Source organism: Trachurus japonicus, chromosome 16, assembly GCF_045865225.1.
Source record: "Trachurus japonicus isolate A0001 chromosome 16, Traja_1.0".
NCBI lineage: Eukaryota > Metazoa > Chordata > Actinopteri > Carangiformes > Carangidae > Trachurus > Trachurus japonicus.
Genome location: NC_140922.1, coordinates 3,629,866 through 3,650,820, shown reverse-complemented (window position 1 = coordinate 3,650,820; position 20,955 = coordinate 3,629,866). Strand labels below are relative to the sequence as shown.

At 46.0% G+C, this 20,955-nt stretch overlaps 1 long non-coding RNA gene across 1 annotated transcript; it reads left to right on the top strand.

The window, feature by feature from the left end:
- The first annotated feature begins 12,900 nt into the window (after positions 1 to 12,900).
- LOC146971441 (uncharacterized) lies at positions 12,901 to 20,201 on the top strand. Its single transcript, XR_015037925.1, has 4 exons — positions 12,901 to 13,424; positions 13,599 to 13,691; positions 19,310 to 19,440; positions 19,927 to 20,201. It is a non-coding gene; the product is annotated as an uncharacterized LOC146971441 (long non-coding RNA).
- Positions 20,202 to 20,955: the final 754 nt, after the last annotated feature.

Sequence of the window (20,955 nt, the reverse complement as noted above, 5' to 3'; positions counted from 1 at the left end):
GTGCAGTGCGCTCTGTATAGCCTACTGTATGATCTCTCTCTCTCTCTCTCTCCATCGTGCTGTACGTCTTCACAAGACACAGGTCGACGTGTGTGGGGTGAGATGGAAATAAGAGCAGAGCGCACCTTCGCTCTCATGTTGAGTTCCATATTAAGACAGGTGCGTCAGTGCCAGTAGATCATCGCGGAATCGCGCGTCAGGCATTTGGCTCTCCTAATGGGAATGGCTGGTTTGACGTGACTTTATCATTAAAAGTAAAAAAAAAGAGAGAGAAAGAGCTGTCAACCACTAGACGCGTCAGGTCAGCATAGCGCAGGGGGAGGGATATTAGTATTCTGTGGTGAAAAATAGACTCATTCATGAAATTTTATTGAGAATTTTACAGAGGTGCACAGTGCATGTTTACGGTGTCCGGCGACTCTGACCCCTACACCGCAGCAGCCAGGAACAGACTTTTACAAAATAAAAGCATGTGAGCAACATGCATTAATGCGCATGTAACGCTCTGTGATTTGCTTAGACCACTAAAGATAAACTTCTTTCTAATTCGTCTCAAGGAGCGAGGGAAGATTAGTAGCAAACACAAGCATGTTTATTCTCACAGCATGAAAATTCAAGTTGAAACATGTTGAGATGAAAATCCCCAAAGGTATGAAAAATAACAAACAAAAATAATAAACAAAAATAAAAGAAATTGTCCCTTCAGCTCTTAGCTGTTCTGATATCAAAGTTCAATGTGTCCAGTCAAAAGTTTAGTTGGAATCCATATTTGTCAAAGTCAAAGTCTATTCAGTGTATATGTGGTCTACCCGGGTAGTATGTGTTTGTGTATGCATGTTACTGCGCGCTGGTTGGATATTTCCTCCAGGTGACGATTCTCCACGACGACGATGAAGATGAAGGAATCTGCCTCCTCTCTGTTCCCGCCTCTCTCAGACAGAAACCCCTGGTCACTCGACACTCGATGTAGATTCAGCAATTCGGCATATAAAAAAACCAATCTGCATAGTAGAACATAAAAGTTAACTAGCAGTCATTAATATCTGTACAGATTTATATCTATTTCTCTCTTTAAATCAAATGTAACTAATACTGACCACAAAGAATTAAGTGACTGCATTATGAGACATAAAAAAAACCTCAGGTCACCATTAATATGTGTTTTTTTAACAGTACTATATTAATCATGTTACAAAAATAAACTCTGATCTTCCTCCAATCATGTTTCTCGTTTACATTTACAAATTGCATATTTCACAGTTTCAAAAATGAATTTAAACATATTAATTAAACTACGAAAAATCAGCGAACGTCTGTGTGTACATATCAAGTAACGTTTCAGCACACACCGAGCTCGTTTCCACTCACTAACATTGAACATGGCGTCGGAATGACGCAGTGAAAATTACTAAGACACTCGTAAAATAAACGCACCCCTTCCCAACTCAAACTTAACATATTGACTCGTTACAGCATCTTTAAAACACTTTCAGTCGACTCCGATTGGTTTTTATGACTTCACAGTTCAACATTCTGCACATATAATCAACTGAAAACTCGGGCTCATTAGCCGTTAGCAACTTAGCATCTTAGCATAGCACCGTAACACAGTACAGCAACTCACCGGAGTCCTCGGTTATAAACACAAAACAAAGCGTCTCCTCCGGGTTACAGTCGTGCGAGCACTCTTGGAAAACTCAAAAATAATGATACAGAGTCGTAACTGTAAAAATAAAAATACTTTTGCACAAAAACAGCGGCAACTTCACTTAGCGATTTCTCACAACAGCATCCGTATCAGATCAATTCTGGCTCGTCTTGTTCCCAGCATGCAACGCACGCATGACTACACTTTTCCCATTGACCATACTTAAAGCGCCCTCTTGTGGTCCCATGAAGCAACTACAATTATATTTTTTTCTCATGAATTCAACACAAAATCAACTGTTTTGACATTAAATCATAACAAATACTGTTAGTAAACCCACAGTATTTTTATCGGGGTTACACGCAGTAAAATAAATGTCGGCGTTAATAGTTTAATGAGTTGCCATAACGCAACTTGCCCAGCCCTAATAAATACACAAATGTAGCCCGTGGTTCTGAGACGTGACTCGCTGTGGTCACTATTTATTTGCGGATCGGGAGTGAATGTTAAAACCACCACAAGGCAAACATTTACTAGAATGCAAAATCTGTAGACAGGTAAACTGCGAGTGATATACATTTTTATTTGTGCTCTGTCTGTGTTTATTTATCTTTGAAGCTACTTATAGATCGCCTGTTTTGGAGGCAATTATAGCAATTCATCTGAGGGGAAAAAGAAAGGAGGAGGAAAAGTGATTGACAGATTAACTCGGGTCAAAATCACTGCTCCTCCCCGTGGACAAATGAGACACTGCAGCTGATTTTCACACGAGCTGCAGAGGGGCGTTAACAGTCGTGGCTGCGTTCGCTACGTCATCGCGGGGGATTAAATTATCGCCACGGGCCAAGCGGGAGCCCGTCACGGACCCGCCACGGACCCATCACGGTCCCGCAGAGGTCCCGACAGGGACCAGGGGGAACTTCTAGGCGGCTACATCTGTACCTCGACAAAGTGGCCTCCCTGAGTAGCTCCCCTGAAGCCGAAGCAACATGTCGGCCGGGAGGTAGCACCGGCGTGAAGGGGGAGACAACAATTATGGACCGCTTTCACCGTAACCGACTGCTGGTTAGTGTACACGCAAGAACACCACAAGCGGGAAGATGCGCTCGTAAATATGTTTATTGAGACTGGTATGTCTACAAGATTGTGTGACTCGACTGCCTTCAAAAAGTTTAGCTTTTCACTCGAGCCAAAATTCAAATCACCTGGTGCTGCACGAGTGAATAACCTTATTGGAGCGAAAATGGAGACGGCAAAGCACAAATTAAAAGACATCATAAAGGACGCAAGGAAGCTGACCCTCTGCGGGAACTGCCCATTGATCCGACCTCCCATTGGCTCGACCTCCCGTTACTCCGACAAAATACCCACTGGTCCGACCTCCCATTGGTTCGACCTCCCGTTACTCCGACAAAATCAACCACAAGTCGGACCAATAGGAGGTCGAACCAATGGTGGTCCCGTTAGTTCGAACTGTCATCGCTACTTTGTGACAAGCTCTTCCATTGATAGGAGCATGCAGCTCTCTCTCTCTCTCTCTCTCTCACTCTCTCTACGCACATCACACACATACACGCGTGGCCCAGAATATCACCATATTCAGTCAGAGAGCCAGATCATGTCAGATCGTGCACAACCATCATAAATGCTGATCAAGATGTGTAAACTGATAATCAAAGCCCTCCCTCCCAGAGTACAGAGTAAAAGAAATACACTTTTTTTTCTCTCCCCCCCTCCGCTCGAGCACGGCTGAACCTGGCCGGCTTGAGCTCACTTCACGGGCGCGAGCCAGCTGCAGCCGCTGCTGCTGCTGACAGCAGACTGAGAGAGAGAGAAAAAAAAAGTAAATTTCGCTTTGGTTAGGTTCAGGCAATGAAGAAAGGAGTTGGTTAAGTTTAGTAAAAACACCAGGTAGAGGCTAGACAGGCTGGAAGCATACTGAGTGTTGTTAATATGAAGTGCTTGTTTTGCAGTTAATTACTGTATGCACATGATCCGTTTGATCCCAGAAAGGAAAAAAGGATCAATGCGCAGCCTCCGTTTCCTTTCTGATTGCGTCCGTCTGTCTGTTCGGAGTGGGAGAGAGAGAGACAGAGAACCCAATCCACTTGTCTGTAATGTAAGTTTGATTTGATATGAGTGTCAAGGTTTAATTACGGACACTAATGAGCGCGCAGCAGTGCGTAAAAGTCGTGCGTAATGACAGCTCCTCGTTGGTGAAACACAATAAACTGCACCTCTTCTTCCACGTGTGTCTTATTGACAGGTGGAGCCTATATGAATAATGATATAAATGCATAGTGAACGGTAAGAATGGAGAGTTTGACTAATAACTAGTCCAGTTTGAACTAATGAGGACCTCCCATTAGTTCGAACTCTCATTACTCCGATTGTCGGACCAATGGGAGTTCGAACCAATGGGAGGTCGAACTAATGGGAGGTCGGACTAATGGGAGGTCGGACCAGTGCCATGGACCCCCCTCTGTGTGGATGGCTGGAGCAAGAGAGGATTAACAGCATCCTTCATGGTGTGACGGTTTCTTAGTGCGACTTCTTTTTTAGGTTCAATTAATGCTGGGGTGCCAGTCAGGCGTAAAAGTCCTGACAATAAAGTCTGTGTCACTAACCCACACAAAGGATACACACTTTCAATAAATCACTTTCAAATATGTACCCTTCATTAAAAAACACCTTTAAACACTGAACCCAGCACAAGCACAAGGACAAACAAGACACAACCAAGGTTTCTTTTGTTTTCTTTTGTACCAAAATATATTTCAATGTTCACAAGCAATAAACAGTTCTTTTAACGAATCTCTTTCTCAGTTTCTTTTCAACAAAAAATCCGATCTTCAGAAAAACAGAAAATGTCAGAAAAAACCCAAAGCAGTCATCAAAAAGAGGGGAAAAACCAAAGCAAAAATAATCCAACAAAAATCAATCGGCAATTACTCACACGCACCAGAGGGGGGAGTCGGTAAAGCGCACCAGTCAGAGTCAGTCTGAGTCAGTCAGTCAACAGTCCATTCAGGCCAGCTCCAGCGGGACCACACGGGAGATCGCTGGTCGGTACAGGCTCGGAGGCGAACGCACGGGATTAACTACCGCTCGTTTCACTTTTCCTGCTAGACCGCTTTAGCGGCTCGGATCGCGATCACTTTGCTCCGGTCTCACACTGCTTCGCTGCTGCTGCTGCTCCTGCTGCTGCTGCCGGCGCCGCCATGACAGTTCTGACGTCAGTCTTAAACAGGTGATCACGTGAACGGGGGCATGACCTGGCGGTCACGTGAGTGGGCACGTCAGCACGTCATGTTACAACTTCGGCCCGTCACATCCCCTCCCCCATGAGAGAAGCCTGAACAGGCGCTGCTAACACGGCCTAATCTCCGTCGTCGGCCTTCGGGAACCCATGGAATTCCTCATCATCGGACTCCTCGGCAAAGAGCTCCATGACGCGACGGCGCTGCTGTTTGTCCAGCTCGTTCGCGGTAGGATAGCACGGCTTGAGTTGCGCCACATTAGCTACCCGGAGATCTTCACCTGAGTCCTCCAGGACGATCTCGTAATTGAGCGGCCCTGTCCTCCGGGTCACGCGGTAGGGTCCCTTCCAGCGCGGAGCAAGCTTGGCCGTGAACGACTTGTCAGCCTTGGAGTAGGGGTGAGTTTTCAACCAGACTCTGTCTTTCTCCTCAAAAAATTGCTCTCTTCTGTATCGATCATAATTGAGTTTCTGGCGGGTTTTAGCTTTCTGTATGCTCTGTGTGATATGTTTCTGGAGGTCATGTATGTGTGCCATTTGTTGATAGGCTGGCTCATCAGGAGTGCAGGTCTGAGGCTTCAGCTCTGTGTCCAGCGGTCCGTTGAGTGTCCGGCCGACATTGAGCTCGGCTGGGGTCACTCCGATGGACTCATGGACTGCAGTGTTGAGGGCAAAACGAAACTCTGGCAAGTACTTGTCCCAGGTTTTATGTTTGTCCTCCACATATGAGGCAATCATGGCCTTCAGGTTCCTGTTTACTCGCTCTGTGAGGTTGGTCTGGGGGTGATATGGAGTGGTTTTTTTGTGTTTGAGGTTCCATCTTCTACAAGTTTCGCTGAAGACAGAAGAGATGAACTGTGATCCCTGATCCGACAGGACATAATCGGGTACACCCCACCGGGTGAGGATTTCTTTGTGGAGGACCTGGGAAACTGTCTCGGCAGTAGCTCGGCGGAGAGGGAATAGCTCGACCCAGCGTGAGTAATAATCAACAAACACGAGTAGATAGAGATTGCCGGACGAGCTGCGGGGAAAAGGCCCCATTAGGTCGACCCCCAGCATCTCCCATGATTGTGTGACCGTTGTTTGTTGCAGTTTTCCAGGGCGTCTCCGGTTCTCCGGTTTCTGAATTTGGCAGGTCTGACAACACTGGATGTAAGTTTTGACGTCCAAGCTCATTTTCGGCCAGTACGCCAAAGCCTGTAACCTCTTGTAAGTCTTGTATCTTCCCAGGTGTCCTGCTAGTGGGTGGTCGTGGAAGAGCCGGAGCAACTGTTCACGGAGAGGTAGTGGTATGTAGATCTGACACAGGGTCTTATGTGGCAGCTGCACAATACGATATACCTTGTCCTCTAGAATGGTGAATTTGGTATCGGGGAGGGTTGGCTGATCAGTAGCTTCCAGGATGGACTCGTAAAGTTTCTGTACTTCGGTGTCGTTTTTCTGAGCTTTCCAGATGTCTTCGTCTGAGATCTGGAGATCCTCAGACGTCTCCCTCTTCGCGGGCTGAACCGCAGCGCAGGTGGGGAGCAGGCTGTCGGTCTCATTCACTGGAGCTCTGGATAAAGCGTCAGGTACAATGTTATATTTCCCCTTGCGATACTCCACTGTGAAAGAAAACTCCTGTAGCCGTAGTGCCCAGCGTATGAGCCTGGTACTGGGTTTCTGTGTTTTGAAAACCCAGACCAGGGATGAATGATCAGTGACCACTGTGAACTGTCTGCCCTCCAGGTAGTAACGCCATTTTTCCAAGGCCCAGACGACAGCCAGACACTCTTGTTCTGTGGTGGAATAATTCCTCTCAGCCGAGTTCAGGGTGCGGCTGGCGAACGCAATCACTTGCTCGCTGCCAATCCCTGTGGGCTGAGCCAGTACCGCACCCAACCCAACATCGCTGGCGTCTGTGTAGACGATGAAGGGAAGAGTGAAGTCTGGGTGGCCAAGGATGGGAGGAGAGGCAAGATGTTGCTTCAGTGTGTTGAAAGCAGCTTGACAGTTGGGAGTCCATGTGTATTTAACACCTTTCCTCTTCAGAGCATTCAGGGGCTCGGCGGTGGAGGAAAAATGGGGCACAAACCGGTGGTACCAGCCGGCTAGTCCCAAGAACCTCTGAAGCTCTTTCAGATTTCGGGGAGTGGGGAAGGACTGCACTGCCCGGGTCTTCTCCTCATCCACTTGAACCCCTGAGACGGAGACAACATGTCCGAGGAATTTGAGAGTGGTCCTGCAAAACTGACATTTCTTCATGTTGATGGTGAGTCCAGCTTCTCTCAGTCTGTCCAGTACCGCTTGAATGTCATGAAAATGTTGGTTCAATGATGATGAATGAATAATGATATCGTCCAGGTATACCATACAGATTTTCCCAAGGTGTTTTGCCAAGACCACCTCCATAAGCCTTTGAAAGGTCGCAGGGGCGTTCTTCAGCCCAAAGGGCATCACCTCAAATTGGTATAACCCCAAGGGGCAGATGAAGGCAGTTTTCTCTTTGCTGCGTTCCTCCATCGGCACCTGCCAGTACCCACTGTTAAGGTCAAGGGTCGTGAAAATGGATGAACCAGCCAGGGACTCCAGGATTTCCTGAATGTTGGGTATGGGGTAGGCGTCTGTTTTTGTGGCAGCATTCAGTTTCCGATAATCCACACAAAAGCGGGATTTGGTGGTATTTTTTTTAGGCACGAGGACCACGGGTGCAGCATAGGGAGATGTTGAAGGCACGATGACCCCCTCCTCCAGCATCTCCTCTACATGAGCCTTCAGTTCTTGTAGTTTGGCAGGTGAGCAACGATATGGTTTCTGCTTTACTGGCATGTCGTGTGATAGTGTGATTTTGTGAGCAAGCACATTCGTTTTTCCCACTCGTTTTGTACAAACCTCTGCATTTGTTTCGATCTGGTTGGTCAATTTTTGTCTTCCTTCTTCATCCAGATGAGTGGACTGAATGATAGCCTCCAGACCAGCAACCAGAGGACGTGCAGTGGAGGGGAGTGGCAGCACAGGTGGAACAGCTGAGTAATAAGCAACTTGTGATGAAACTGTGTTGCGTTCCGGTCTTTGTTCTTTCAGGAACTGATATCTCCTCTTCATCGAAGACTTGAACCAATATGCATTTTCAGACACATCAAACTGCAGGCCGGAGATGGAAACAAAGTCGAGCCCAAGAACTACAGGAAGCGCCAGACCAGATGTGGGGAGGACCACCACAGGTACGGTTGTCGTCTGTTGCTGAATGTTGAACTGTAATTCGCTCCAACCAATAGGATATCTCCCTGTGCCATCAGCCAAATAGAGGGGACCCTGTAGCCATGGTTGTAACACTGCATCATGTCCTTTCAATCCCTTCCAGAGTGTGTCATTTATGAGGGTGTATGAGGATCCGGTGTCCAAGATGGCCGTTCCTCTCCAGAAGCCCACTGCAACTGGAATCACAAGCTGTCGGGGAAGAGGTGAGGCAGGTGAGGCGGAAAGGGGAGACTGACCAGGGTGAGTAAGTGTGTTAAGTGTAGGAGGAGGGTGATTACTTCTTGAGTTTTGAGTTCCCGGTACTGGTGTTTGTTTTGGAAACTTGTTTTTACCAAACTGATACTGTGGGCAGGCTGATGGGGCATGATCATTTTTACAGCGCCAACAGTAAACTGTAGTAATTTGAGGGGCAGGTGGATGGGGCTGAGCAGCGCTTTCTGACCTTGCTGGTTTCTGCATTGATTTCTTCCGCTGTTCATAATGACGCTGATTTTCTCTGTCCTTCTCCAGCTGTTGACCAAGCCGAACAAGAGCTTCCACAGTGGTTACGCGGCTGCCCCTCAGCTGGCTGGCCATTGTGGGGTTGATATTTTTTAGGGTCAACTTTACCACTTCCTGCTCGGTAATGTCTGGATTCCACCGCTTGCATAGTGATCTGTACATGTATGCAAAATCCCTTATGCTTTCATCCTCTCCTTGTACGCGTGCTCTGACTCTCTCAGCCAACTCATCCTGATAATCCTCTGATAGGAAAGCAGATGTAAACCTCTTCTCAAACTCTTTCCAGGTAGCAACCTCCAAGCGGGCCACATCCCACCAGTCACGGGCTGTGCCATGGAGCACGTTACGGAGAGTAGCGATGACTTCTGCATCAGTAAGTGGGTGGAGTGCCAAGAAATCCTTGCATTTTTCCAGGTAAAGTAGAGGGTCCTGTGTGTCATCTATTCTCCCAAACATGGGGAAATGCAGGTTGATAGGGCTGTGCCCACGAAATATAACTTTGGCCACAGGGGGTATCTCAGCACGCACAGGGGAGATAAGCTCTGCGTCAGTAACACTGGGGAACATTGTTGACTGTAGTCTTGCACGGCCTGGTTGGGCAGTTGGGTGAAACAGGGGATGGTCATCAAGGAGGGTCTGTACAGATGCATGGACAAGTACAGGGGGGTGCATGGATGTGGAACTGTTACGAATGCTTGACACTTCCCCTGTTAAAGTGTGAATACTGGCTGCGCAGTGTGTCACCTCCTCCTCTAGGTGTTGCATGGTAGATACCAATGGGGAGAGCACATGCTTGAAATCTTTCACAAGTTCTGTGTGATATTGTTTGAGGCGCCAGTTTATTGTTGAATTGAACTGATTATTTAGATATTCAAATTGCTTGTCCAGTTTGTCCTCCAGGTCTTTCAATTGTTCCTGGTTCACTTTTTCAATGTCCCTTTTACTCTGTTCCAGGCAGCTCCTTAGCTCCTCCTGGTGGCACTTGTTCACCTCTGCCAGCAGCTCAGGTACCTCTTTCCTTCCTAGGTCTAGGTTCACCTCTGGCAGGGGAATCAATGGCTGATGAAGCATGGAGTCTCCTCCCAGATCCAGGTCCAGATCCATCTCCAGTAGAGAATACTGAGTTCCTGGCTCACTGGGGTTCCTTGGGATGACAGGGTCCAAGCTCTGACTGTCCGCCATTTTGTGTTCTTTGTTCCTTTGTTCCAGTCCTTGTGTTTTTATTTAGTTTTGTTTTTTTTTGTTTGTTGTTTGTTTGTGGTTGTTTATTCGTTTGATTTTTGTTTGTTTGTTTGTTTTTTTCAAAGTTGCAGTTTAGTTTGTTGTCTTGTTTCCAGAAACAAAGGTGGTTAGTGAGTTTCGGTTTTGTTTGTTTTTTGTTTGAGAACAAGCAGTTTTTTTCCTTTATTTATTTTTGACTTTATTGTTTCCTTTGTTTGTTCCACAGTTGATTTCCTTGTTTAGCTGGGGACAGAAGATGTGAGTCCCATCTGGGGTGCCATTTTTTATGTGACGGTTTCTTAGTGCGACTTCTTTTTTAGGTTCAATTAATGCTGGGGTGCCAGTCAGGCGTCAAAGTCCTGACAATAAAGTCTGTGTCACTAACCCACACAAAGGATACACACTTTCAATAAATCACTTTCAAATATGTACCCTTCATTAAAAAACACCTTTAAACACTGAACCCAGCACAAGCACAAGGACAAACAAGACACAACCAAGGTTTCTTTTGTTTTCTTTTGTACCAAAATATATTTCAATGTTCACAAGCAATAAACAGTTCTTTTAACGAATCTCTTTCTCAGTTTCTTTTCAACAAAAAATCCGATCTTCAGAAAAACAGAAAATGTCAGAAAAAACCCAAAGCAGTCATCAAAAAGAGGGGAAAAACCAAAGCAAAAATAATCCAACAAAAATCAATCGGCAATTACTCACACGCACCAGAGGGGGGAGTCGGTAAAGCGCACCAGTCAGAGTCAGTCTGAGTCAGTCAGTCAACAGTCCATTCAGGCCAGCTCCAGCGGGACCACACGGGAGATCGCTGGTCGGTACAGGCTCGGAGGCGAACGCACGGGATTAACTACCGCTCGTTTCACTTTTCCTGCTAGACCGCTTTAGCGGCTCGGATCGCGATCACTTTGCTCCGGTCTCACACTGCTTCGCTGCTGCTGCTGCTCCTGCTGCTGCTGCCGGCGCCGCCATGACAGTTCTGACGTCAGTCTTAAACAGGTGATCACGTGAACGGGGGCATGACCTGGCGGTCACGTGAGTGGGCACGTCAGCACGTCATGTTACAACTTCGGCCCGTCACAATGGGCGTGTCAGCATGTTTTTATCATCCACCTGGAGGCCAGGTTTACCATGCTCTGCTCAGCCTACACCGAATGGAGTACCCACACACTGGAGAGACTATTGCTCGGTGCATTGATAAGACATTAGAAAATGGGGTACAGGAGAAGACAAGGTGCTGCTCATTGTGACTGATAACGGCGCCAACATTGTTAAAGCTGTGCGGCTGCTTAGAGATAGAAGCCATGTACAAAGTGAGGAGTCCACAGATGGTTCACGGGCTCAGCCAGGAGATGGTCAGGATGACCTAGGTGAGTGTGGTTATAGTGCCAAATACATTGGTCTTATTGATTTTTTGTATTGTATAAAATGTTACAATGATAACCAGTGTTGTAAGCTTTAAATGATATTAACAAGTTCAAAACCAGAGAGGAAAATAATTTACTTGCCATTAGCTCACTCCTGTTCAAAATCTAAAATGTCAATCCAAGTGGTATCTGTTAAAACTTAAAATGTGTAATTGTCACATTGACATCATTGTTATTGTCATTTCATGATTACATATCTAATATTTGGATTCATAAACATACAATATTAAATGTGTTAGCCTGTAGAAACAAAGTGTAAGAAATTAAATATCATAAAACAAGTAATGTTTCCTGCTGTAAAACCAAGCGTTACTACAAAGTCCTAATTAATAAATAATTCTTAATTAAACTGTACTATTCTTTTGTGTGTGCTACATTTGATGAAAATAAATTATATATAAAATTAAAATAAAATAAATAAAATATATTTGTTTGTCTGTTCTCTCTTTGCTAAGATCTTGACCTGCCAGATGATGGAGAGAACAACAAGTTCCAGAGGATGCCTAGCTCACACACTGAAAGCTGTCATGAAGCACCCAAATGCTGATGTGCTCCTATCAAGAGCAAGAAAGCTGGTACACACTGTGAGGAAATCGTCAGTGGCAAATGAAGCAATGATCAAAAAGTGTGGCAAGATTGCGATTGTAGCACACGTTGGAACAGCTGCTATGATATGCTGAGGAGGCTGCTGGAGATCAAAACTGAACTGAACCAAGTACTTGAGGAGCTGGGCATGGACACACTTCTCACAAGCGATTGGGCTAAGCTGGAGAACCTGGTCAAGCTGCTTGAGCCCTTTGCCATTCACACAGACCAGCTTCAGAGTTACAGTCAGTCACTCTCACAAGTAGTGCCATGCCTGCTCAACCTTGAGGCACACCTGCTGACGACCACTGCTGCTGGGAAGCAGTTAGCTCAAGTGCTGCTGAAGTCCTTGCGAGAACGTTTTGCTGCCATTCTTAGCCCTGATTCCCCACAGTTTGATGCTACACCAGCAGCAGCCTGCCTATTGGATCCAAGTGTTTCACTGATTCTTCAAACACCAGACATGGTGCCACTGAGGAGGGCAGCAGAGTCTTTAGTGCAGAACCTGGCAGCTCAGTATAACCCAGCAACTCCTTCTGAGGATAAGGTCATTACCACTCAAACCGCAGCAAACTCCGCTCCTACTGTCCTTCAGAAATACCGCTTCCTTGCCTCCCGCATGGAGGTCAATGTGTCATCAAGAAATGAGCCTGATGGAGCCGACAGTCTGTTTAGCAAAATGAAGAAGTATGGTGACAGCGTCAAACAGAGTGTATTTAATGAGACACTGTTGCAGTTCTGGAGATCAAGAGAGGCTGTCTATCCAAAACTTGCCCCTGTTGCCCCTGTCACACCTCACACCACGAATCCGATTGACTTGAAATTTGACACACAAGCCCAGCTCAATGTGCTCTACAAAAAAGCCTCCTGGACCATAAAAGTCTGCATTGCATAGTCTCCATTGTGTTTTGTGTTAAATTAATATGTTCTCTTTTATGAAGTGGGCAAAAAGCTCTATGAAACTTTTGTGACCCGTTGGTGTGAGATTTTAAATAAGTGCTCTTTTGACTTAATGGCACTCACTATCCAAGAGATATCCTCTCAGCTAACTAAAACCAGAGATGACCTCAATCAGCTCAGAGACCGGCTCGTAACTAACGCACCTGACGGAGACGACATGACTGAGCTAATCAAAGAGTGTGACCGTAAAAAGACTGAGTTACAACAGAGAATGACCCTGTTAAAGAAGAAAAAGTTTGAGAGGGACGCTAGCGACTAGGAGATGGGGACCATCTACAAATGGACACAGAATCTGGATTCACCGTCACAAAACACAGACCACAGACAGCATCATAGGAGACGGAGCCACAGAGACTATTACTCAGGCGCATCTACCTCCTCACTAGACGTGGACTCGGAGTCCAGCAGCTCCCGACATGTTCCTTTTTTAGGCCTTTCACAACATCATTGCCAGCCTGTCCCCCATCCCCCAAATGGAAGAAGACGAGGAGGGGGCAGAGGAAACATCACCAGAGGGGAACCATACTACACTCGGAGCAAGAAGACGAGTTAAACGTCCTGAATCTCTCGAGTAAGCCTATCTCTGATGACTGTCTCTCTGCCCTGAACAAGGGATTGTCTTTCTGCCCTACTACACATGCTAAAGACTTTGATGTATTTATAGATCTAAAAAAATTCTTTCGCAGACTATGCCTCAAGGAGTTTTTCAAAGACTATTCTAACTCAGATTTTGTCCATTCTCAAGATCTTACAGGCAATGAAGCTGAGCAGCCCTTGAGTGAAAGACACAGTGAGCCCTCCACAGCCACCCCTGCCAGACCTGTGACTCCCTTTAGAGGTAACTCCACCTTCATCCTCCCTCCACACAGAAATTCATCTGTAGACACATATTGCAGATTAGTGGAGAGAGACATGTCAAATCTTTAAGGCAAAAAGAGACAATACAAACTCAGACACAATTTGTCTATCACCCAACACGAAGAACTTAAAGTTTAAAAAAATGATGAGTCCAGAGTCATTCAGAGCGCAGATAAGGGGGGAGCTTTGGTCATTCTAGACAAGGAGGCGGAAATTAGAAGACAACTCGACAACACTACTTTCTATCATCAATTGGATAGAAATCCTGTTGCAGCAATCAAAACGAGAGTCCACTCCTGCCTCCATGACCTGTTAGAAAGAAAATAAATCACTGACAAAGAGTTTCAATTCATGCTTGTCAATTCTCCCATCACCCCAGTGTTCTACACCTTACCCAAAATTCATAAAGAATACAGTGTGACTCCGCCTGTGTAAAGTAGTGAAAGGTCCACACGATACTTATGAATTGATAAACTTTACTACTGGCTCTGAACACAGTCACACATGAGCACAAGCACACAGAACACTCGTACTGTATCAGCCGGACAGGTAAGTGTAAGTAGCAACACGCTGAGCGGGAGTCTGAAGTAAACAAAACGATTTACGGCAGCCTTTGCAACAGTTGTGACTACTGTCGTAACATCCATTCAACTATAAGAGTCCTTATATGACATCTCTCTTTTTTTTTTACTTTTGTTTTTTTCCTTTACCTCCTGTAAACAAAACAAAATTACTCTGTGAAAGACATGCAACTCCTATCAATGTCAGTAACAACATGAAATGTAAACATCAATATCAACAGTGCAAATTAATACATTCTCTTCTATTTCACTTTTCAAACAACCAGTGAGAATCACTTTTTTTTTTTTTTTTTTTTAGATCTGTTTAGGGCAGCGTTCTTCGTACACCCTTACAGATTTAATCTGTCCACAGGTTTGCTCAGCCTGCCACACCGTGTGAACAACTGTTCATCTTGTGTGTGAGGTGGCCGGACACTGGTAGCCGGAGTAGCAGTGGCAGTAGCAACAGCCGGGTCAGACTGCTGCACAGCAACCTCAGGCTGTAGTCTTTGTGGTGCTGGAGGTGGCGTATCTCCAGCCAACGCAGGGATACACTGCAGGTGACGATGGTTGCGTCTCAAGGTTACACCCTGCTGCGTCTCGATGACATAAGATCTTGAGGTAGTACTGTCGCTAGCAACGACAGCAGGTGTTCCCCAAGAGCCCTGATGATCCAGCTTGGTGATGACAGGATCACCAGGTTTCAGCAATGGTAGGGTTTTCGCTCCGTGACGTAGGTTGAAGTAGAATGCTTGTTTCCGTTTCTCCTCTTCATCCTTGCGCCTGACGGCTTTAAGATTTGGCCATCTGGGTTGGAGGTTGGTTTCAAGTGTAGGAAGAGTTGTTTTAATCTTTCTCCCCATCAGCAGTTCGGCGGGGCTGACACCTGTGGTTGTGCAGGGAGTAGATCGGTAACACATGAGAGCAAGCAGAGGGTCTTTCTGTTTTAGAATCCTCTTTGCGATTTGTACTCCTCTCTCTGCATGTCCATTCCCTTGGGGATGATGTGGACTTGAAGTAATGTGTTGGAAGTCATACTCTCTAGCGAACTCCTGGGACTCCACACATGCAAACTGGGGTCCGTTGTCCGAAATGACCTGGTCCGGGCAACCAAAACGCGCGAACAGCGCCTTTAACTTCAGCACCACCTGTGAGGCCGTGGTTGTCGGCATGTGGAGGATCTCGAGGAACCTAGAAAAATAGTCTGACACTACTAGGTAAGAGTGTTTGTTATGGTCGCACAGGTCAATAGCGAGTCTTTTCCAGGGCCTGTCAGGTAGAGGGGTTGAGATGAGGGGCTCTTTACGCTGTGTGTGTTTCATCTCACGGCAGACCAGACAAGTCTCTACTTTCTGCTTTATGTCAGATGAGATGCCAGGCCACCACACGGATGTATTAGCCCGCTCTCTGCATTTAGTCAGACCCTGATGTCCATCATGGATCCGATCTAGTATGTCTGCTCTCAAAGGGGATGGGATTAACATGCGACAGCCTCTTGTGACAATCCCATTGTACTCTGACAGTTCACTTTTAATAGGGTGGTACTCTCTGATGGTTAAAGGAACATTTCCTACATAATCTGGCCAACCAGATTTAATGTACTGCAGCACCGTCTGTAAGTTACTGTCAGCTGCTGTGGCCGCCCGTATGGCCTCCAGCCTGTGTGGTGTAGCTGGCATGCAGCTAACAACGGCTGCAATGTAACACTCTACATCTGAATGAGTGATCTGTGGGTAATGGGGGCGGGACTAGATAAGCTTTTGCTTCTCCCGCTTTTCCCTTTCGGCCATGTATTGTATTATTTGATGATGAAGTGTGATGATGATGATTTAAATTGACATGCCCGAAATAAACAAATTGATTGATTGAGTGTCACTCTCCTCTGTCGTGCACTGTAGCGGACTTCGTGAGAGGGTGTCGGCTACGGTGAGGGTCTTGCCTGGTGCATATTCAGCAGTCGGTTTGAATCTCATTAGTCTCATCAGGAGTCTCTGACATCGTATGGGGACATTGTCCAGATCCTTTTTATTCATCAGTGGCACTAAGGGTTTGTGGTCAGTGACCAACTTAAAGTTCTCAAGGCCAACAAGGTACTTTTCGAACCTCTCGCATGCCCAGACGCTGGCCAGACATTCTTTTTCTATCTGGGCATATCTGGTTTCCGCGTCGGACAGGCGGCGTGAACAGTAGGCGACAGGTTTCCAGTCCCCATCATGTTGCTGGAGCAGCACACCGCCGATGCCATAGCTGCTGGCATCTGCAGAAACAGTGGTAGGTCGGTTCACATCATAGAACTTCAGTACCGGAGACGTGGACAGGATGTCCGTGACACGCTGGAACGCATCCTGTTGGGGGTGGTCCCATGTCCATGCAGTCTTAGACCTCAATAGTTCATACATTGGTTGGGCCACAGTTGACAGATGGGGAATATATTTTCCCAGGTACGTGAACATCCCTAGGACGCGTTTCAAATCCTGGACGTTCTGTGGTTGTGGAAGCTCCCGGATTGCTTTTACTTTGTCTGGGTCGGGCGTCACTCCTGTCTTGTCAATCACCTGGCCAAGGAAGTGAAGCTGGTTCTGTCTGAACACACACTTGTCTCTGTTCAACTTTAAGCCAGTGGACTCTATTCTCTCCAGTACCTTCTTTAAGCGCAGGTCATGCTGTTCTGCAGTGCTGCCATACACGAGTATATCGTCCATGTATACAGCTACTCCTTCCAGACCGTTGAGGGTCTCAGTCATTTTTCGCTGAAAAATCTCTGGAGCGCTCGTGATGCCAAACGGGAGACGTTTGAATGAGTATCTCCCGAAGGGTGTAATGAACGTGGTTAACTTGCTGCTTTCAGGATGAAGAGGTATCTGCCAAAACCCAGAGGCAGCATCCAGTGATGTAAACATGGTGGCGCCGCTCAACTCTGCAGTTATTTCCTCAGCAGTTGGAAGGACATCTCTCTCTCTCTTTACAGCCTCGTTTAACCGTTTCAGATCCACACAGATGCGTATCCTGCCATTTCGCCTTGGAACTGGCACCATGGGTGCGCACCAGTCCGTGGGCTCTGTCACTTTCTCAATTACACCGTTTTCCTCCATGCGCTGTATTTCCTCCTTTACTTTCTGGATGAGAGGCAAGGGGACTCTCCGCGCCGTGTGCACTGCGTATGGCTCAGCGTTCTCTTTTAACTGTATTTTAACAGGCTCTGTCTTGAGAGTCCCGTGCTCACCGAATGCGTTGTGCACTTCCTCAATGCGTTTAACTAGTCCCATTGCACATGCTGTGTCTCTGCCTAGCAGATTGCTTGCAGTCTGGCTATGTATGACGTACACCGGGAATGAGTAGTGTTTCTCTTTATATTTTGCACTAGCCTGAAACTTCCCCATGCAATTTAGCTGACCACCGGGGCTGTTCATTGGTGGAATGTTTGACTGCACCAGTTCTTGTTCAGGGACTAACATGTTGAATGTCTCTTCCTCCATAATGTTTAGATCCGCCCCTGTGTCAATTTTAAATTTAACTGGTGTTGCACTTATGACAACCTGTACAGTCCACTGATCAATATCTCTGTTAGAATCTGTGACTGCCCCTAGGAAGTATGGTGTCTGTGAAACAGTCTCTGCCTCTGTTACCTCTCTGACTGATTTACTGTGGCACATCCTTTCCCAATGACCCACCTTTTTGCATTTGTTGCAGGCAGATTTCTTAGCTGGACACTTATCCTGGTCTCTGTGTTTTATTTTTCCACATCTTCCACACTTTGATTCTGTTTGTTCCCCACCTTCCTTCTTTTTATTTTGCCATTGTTGTTTTCCTCTGTATGAGGGTTTAGCGCGTGCAATTTCCTGCACCGCAGCGCATGTCGCCCCCTGCTGGTGCACTTGCATAGCCACCTCTTCGGACTGGCGCACGGTCTGGATAGTTTGGGGTAACGTAAGATTTGCCTCCAACTGCAGTTTACGGGACAGATCTTTATCATTTATTCCCACAACTATGCGATCTCTGATGTGCTCTTCTCTGTGTGTTCCAAAGTCACAATGTTCAGATAGGTCATAAAGAGCTCTGATAAACAATTCAGCTTTCTCACCGGGCCGCTGTACTCTCTGGTGAAAACAGGCGCGCTCGTGAATTACATTCCTCTTGGGGTAGAAGTATTCGTCATATTTCCTTAACACAACGTCAAAGTTCTTTTGATCATCCTCCGCCTCAAAAGAGAATGCCTTGAAAATGTTTTCAGCTTCCGGACCCATGGCGTATATTAGAGAACTGACTTGGACCTCACCGTCCTCTTTGTTCAGTTTCGTAGCCACACAAAAGCGCTGGAACCGCTGCTTCCAATCTCCCCATTCCGTCGGGCGGTCAAACGGGAAGCTCTCCGGGGGGTTAAACTTTGCCATCTTCCTGAAGCCGTGCGTCCGTCACAAGCTTCTGACACCATGTAAAGTAGTGAAAGGTCCACACGATACTTATGAATTGATAAACTTTACTACTGGCTCTGAACACAGTCACACATGAGCACAAGCACACAGAACACTCGTACTGTATCAGCCGGACAGGTAAGTGTAAGTAGCAACACGCTGAGCGGGAGTCTAAGGTAAACAAAACGATTTACGGCAGCCTTTGCAACAGTTGTGACTACTGTCGTAACATCCATTCAACTATAAGAGTCCTTATATGACAGCCTGGACGCCCCATCGTCGCAGCAATTGGCTCTCTTACAGAGAAGGTGTCTGCCTTTGTGGACTACTTTCTCCAACCCTGTGTTACATCACTGCCTTCATACACCATGGATTCCATTGACTTCATTAAAACCTTACAGTCCCACTCTGTACAGGCAGACTGTTTTATGGTCACGATGGACATTGAATCATTATATACCAATGTACCCATACAAGACGGTCTCAGAGCAGCCGAACACTTCCTCCATCACCTTCAACAGACCTCTAATGACACTTACACACCTAATCTTACCTGTTTGATGGAACTCATGGAGACTGTTCTCACCAATAACTATTTTATGTTTGGCAACGACTTCTACCTACAGATCTCTGGCGTCAGCATGGGCTCAAAGATGTCACCCAGTTTCGCTTCATTGTTCGTGGGGAAGCTAGAAGAAGATGTTGTACTAAACCCAACAGAGAACCCCTTCCTACCACACATCTCCACCTATAAAAGGTACATTGATGATGTATGGTTTATATGGAATTCCACAGAAGACCTATTAAAAGAATTCCATAGTTTCATTAACACAAGAAATGCACATCTGAAATTCTCCATGAACTATGACAAAAAGATGATGAACTTCCTGGATGTACTAGTACTTAATGACAATGGTCACTTGAACACCACACTTTATAGGAAACCCACTGATAGAAATTCCATATTACATGGACAATCCTACCATCCTGTTTCTCTAAAAAGGAGCCTGCCTGTTTCACAGTTTAACCGGTTACGCCGCCTGTGCAGCTCCGACACAGATTTTAAAGAGAAAACAGTACAAATGGAACAGAGATTCAGAACACGGGGCTATAAAGAGGAATGGATTGTTCAAGCATCACAGAAATTTTGTCACTTGACACAATCTGAATACCTGAATCGCACCAGGACAAAAAACACTGACAATAAGATCATTTGTACCTTACCTTATTCTCCCCTTTCCAGAGACATGGCGGAGATCATTAAGGAACACTGGCACATCCTGACCACAGACCCTGTTCTCCATAGACTGTTTCACCAACCGCCCAGGATTGTGCACAGGAGACCTCCAAACATCAGGAACATGTTGGTGAGAGCTGATTGCCCTCCCACCACCACCCCCCTACCCACTGGCTCCACTTTTTTGGGCCCTCCCAAACCTGGCAATTACAAATGTGGGCACTGCCAACAGTGTAATTTTACACAGAAGACACATACCTTTTCACATCCTCACACAGGCAAAACTTCAAATGTTATTTATTTTCTTAAATGCCCTTGTGGACTTGGTTACGTTGGCAAAACCTCACGACATTTGAAAAACAGAATTGCAGAACACAGGAGCAACATTAGGACCAATGATCAAAAAAGCCCCGTCGCCAGACATTTCAATCTCTTCAAACACACTGTGGCGTCTCTCAGGTACACAGGCATCGAATGTGTCCAACTTCTACGAAGGGGGGGGGGGGGGGCATAAACAATCTTCTCCTTAAACGGGAACTCTTTTGGATGTACACTCTTAATACAGTCTCTCCCAAAGGTCTCAATGAAGAGATGGACATTAGACCCTTCTTATGAGTTTTTGTATATTTTTTTCCTTTGTTCTTTTTCTGGGTTGACTGATATCTCTATCATGACTGTTATTTATATCATGACTGTTTTTCACGAGTCAGTGCTTTATATATTCATTGCCAGTCTTTCTACTATGAATACTGCACTTTAAGATGTTACTATACGCATCCTATATGACGGCTTCTGGTCCGATGACATTGTTTGGGTTAGGAACTTTGTTCCATTGATATTGATATTGTTATTGTTATTATTATTGTCACTTTATTTCATTATGGCCTCTTGTGGCCAATGTACATTTATTTATATGTACCGAGAATATCAAGGTCAGGGTATTGAGGTTGCTTGCTGTCTTATGTTTTTTCTGTTAATTCTGACACCTGCAACAGCTGCATACTATCTTCTCCTGATCAAGTCATGTGTAGTAGT